Source organism: Myotis davidii, unplaced genomic scaffold (genome assembly GCF_000327345.1).
Source record: "Myotis davidii unplaced genomic scaffold, ASM32734v1 scaffold963, whole genome shotgun sequence".
Lineage (NCBI taxonomy): Eukaryota > Metazoa > Chordata > Mammalia > Chiroptera > Vespertilionidae > Myotis > Myotis davidii.
The window spans coordinates 213106-216434 of record NW_006294116.1 but is presented as its reverse complement, the minus strand read 5'-3'; the positions used below and the strand labels follow the sequence as shown (position 1 = coordinate 216434).

Below are 3329 nucleotides of genomic sequence, written 5' to 3'. Positions count from 1 at the left end.
CACATCTCCAGTGGGGGATGTGCAGGAGGCAGCTGATCGATGTTTCTCTCTCATCGATGTTTCTAACTATCTCTCTCTCCCTTCCTCTCTGTGAAAAATCAATAAAATATATTAAAAAAAAAATTCTCATACCAGGAGGCATCCTAAGGCATTCGGTAGGTTAGAAAAAAACAAAAACTTTTTCTGCTAAAGGAAAAAAGTCAAGGATAATGGCTCTAGGCTCCTTCCCCTCTTCAGAAACAAATAAAGCTAAACCATCTGATATCTGTATGCTCACATATCTTAAAAGTTAGTCATACTCCTTTTTTTTTCTTCACAGACGTATATAAAATGCCCCCAGAAATTCCTCTTCTCACTTTCATTATACACAAGAAGCACACAGATGCGATCATAACTCCTTTCTATAAATCTCTTAACCACCTCTGGAAAGAACTGTCATACAGTGGCTCCATCTCACTAATAATAATCAGTTAAATGAAAAGATAACCGTGAATTCCCATTTCACCCACTGGACTGGCATAAGCTGTAAAGTCAGAGAATATCGATGGGATGGGTAAAGATGTGGGGAAATCGGAACCTCATACACAGCTAGTGGGAAGGTAAGGTATGAAATGACAATGGGAATCACATGGAAATAAACAAAAACCGTAAAAGCCAAGGAAATTTATTCAGAAGTTGCTATAGCAAAGGAGTCAGCCACTATCACTTACGTTTCAGCAGAGACTCAAAAACAGGCCGAAGGTGGAAAAGCGTCAGAGTGGTCAAAGGGGAAGGCTGCTGGCATGGGGAAGCTGGGGGTGGGCTAACTAGAAGCGAACATCCTATGTGATCGGTCAGAGACGCATATTTTGCTTTTTCTTTGTTTTGGGGAGGGGGAATGTTAAGGTATAATCAACATTTAACATTAGTTTCAGATATGCAACATAATGATTCCATAATAATTCTAGTTACTATCCATTGCCATACGTACTTACAAATGGTTTCTCCCCTTGGGATAATACATTTTAAGATCTACTCTCTTAGCAAAGTTTCAAATATACGTATTTTGCTTTTTTTCTGATCGGCCTAAGCTGGAAGAAGCTGTCAAGTGCTGGCCATTCGGGGCTGACTGTGTCAGGAGTTACTGAGAGGCAAGCTGGCTGTTTGCTGTGGATAAGGGGCTGGTTTCCTGAGCAGGCGGTTGCAGGTGAGAGTTCTTTTTTTATATGGAGTCTGGCCACTGTCTGAGTGCATATGTAGTCTCTCACTAGTGAGAATGTAAACTGTGAAATGAGACCTCTCAACATCCAGGAGAAAAAGTGCCAACAGCTCAAAGAACTGAAAACAACCATCCTTTGACCCAGGTGGATGACACAAAAAGATTCTCACGTGAATGCACAAGACGAGTACTGGGATGTGGTTTGTTTTTTAAATTAAATTTATTGGGGTGACATTGGTCAATATGATCAAATAGGTTTCAGGTGTGGGTGTCTATGTGACAAGATCTGTATGTCCCTGTGTGCTTACCACTCAAAGTCAAATCTTCTGTCACAATTTATTAGGACCCCCTTCTCCCCCACTCCTTCCTCTGGCAGTAGCGTGGTTTTTGGTCTTTTGTTTTTAAATATATTTTTTTTGATTTCTGAGAGGGAGAGGAGAGAGAGAAACCAGAAGAACCACTGACCGGCTGCCTCCTGCACGCCCCCAACTAGGGATGAAGCCTGCAACCCCAATCGAAGCCGACTCCAGGATAAGCCAAGATAAGCTACCAGGCAGAAGCACGCCAACCACAGGGGCCAACCATAGGGAGATGCAGGCAAAGGCCAAGACAACGTATTGACAGATTCAGGGATTTAAGTGGGATTGAGGGGCAAACTGCGGGGACAGGGTAGCCAGGTGACGGGATCTGATGTCAGTTTTGAGGCCATAGCAACAGGAGGAAGCTGTCGCAGTACGCAAAGGGGGAGGGGGGCACGACCATCAGCTGATGCCAGGGAGCCAGTCCAGGGCCCCGCGCTGAAGGGCGGGGTCGAGGCCAGCGGAGCGGACCAGGCAGCCACAAGGGGCCGAGGAGGAGTAATGGCCAAGGGCGGTGCGGAGGGGCCTGAGGCCCCTGCAAAGAAGGCGCCAAAGCCTAAAAATGCCTTTCTGGAGAGCCTGCCTAACTCGGTTGAAATGCCGAGTCCTGGCCGTTAAAACGCTGCAGAAGCGCTGCGATAAGATAGAGGCCAAATTTGATAAGGAATTTCAGGCTCTGGGAAAAAAGTATAACGACACCTACAAGCCCTTACTTGCCAAGATCCAAAAGCTCACTGGTGAGATGGAGGGATGCATGGACCTTGGAGGGTGATGAGGGGTATGAGGAGGCGGCAGCGGCAGAGGAGGGGAAGCGGAAGGGTCTGTGGCTGCCAAAAATGAGGGCCCCAACTCTGCGTTGCCCGATGACGCCAAGGAATAGGCGGGGACAGAGATGGAAGAGAATGACTAAGAAAATCCTGCTTTTTTCCTTTTAAATATTGGTGAACTTGAAAAGGCTCAGGTTTGGGACCAGAATACAATGACTCAATTCTGACATTCCTAAAAATATATTAAATTGAAACAATCTGATCCTGACCAGCCCGTTTCAAACCTTATTTTCATTTTTGAGCCCAATAAATAATTCAAAAGGCGTTGGAGAAAACGAGTTTAATTAAAAAATATTTTTTTTCATGATCTCTTCTGTGAGGGCAGGAACTAAGGGCTTATGGAGGTGTCAAGTAGCTGTGAAAAACCACCTGGAAACCGAGTCATCACGCTATTCATCACACCACACATGAACACCCACGCCAAGACTGAACATGTCCTCAGTGCTTAAGTCTTCAATTTCTTTAGTCCTGCAATTTCCCACTGCAGAAAAAGCAGAATCCAAGAAAAAAACTCATCTACAAGACTTTGCTTTTGTAACCCAGACCTCAGCTTTACACGCCAGAAAAGAGTGATGGAATCAAGAGAGCCTGTGATGGAGATCATGACAGTACTGCTAATGAGGCCTGGAAACCGCCACTTCAAATTTTAAAAAAATGTTCTGAATGTTTGAACTTAGAGAAATAAATCGTTCTGAGGAGAGTGTATAATCTGTATAATTCTGTCAACATATGTTCATTATTTGGAGTCTCATGTTTATGTGTCTTCTTGATAATATCTACAAAGGTACAAAAAATGTTTTAAGTATTAAATTCCTCTGCCTAGCATCTGAAATACTAATTTACTTGAATGCAGAATATAGCAAATTCTGTAAAGCATGTGCATATAGTGTTACATAGTTTGATCCTTGTGAAATCTTTTTGTCATGTAGCTTTTCTTTTTTTACA

The 3329-nt window shown here is 43.5% G+C and overlaps 1 protein-coding gene across 4 annotated transcripts in view; it reads right to left on the bottom strand.

The window, feature by feature from the left end:
• The window catches only part of HERC3 (HECT and RLD domain containing E3 ubiquitin protein ligase 3), an 88284-nt gene that overhangs the window by 4047 nt on the left and 80908 nt on the right, over window positions 1-3329 (bottom strand). The window lies entirely within an intron of this gene.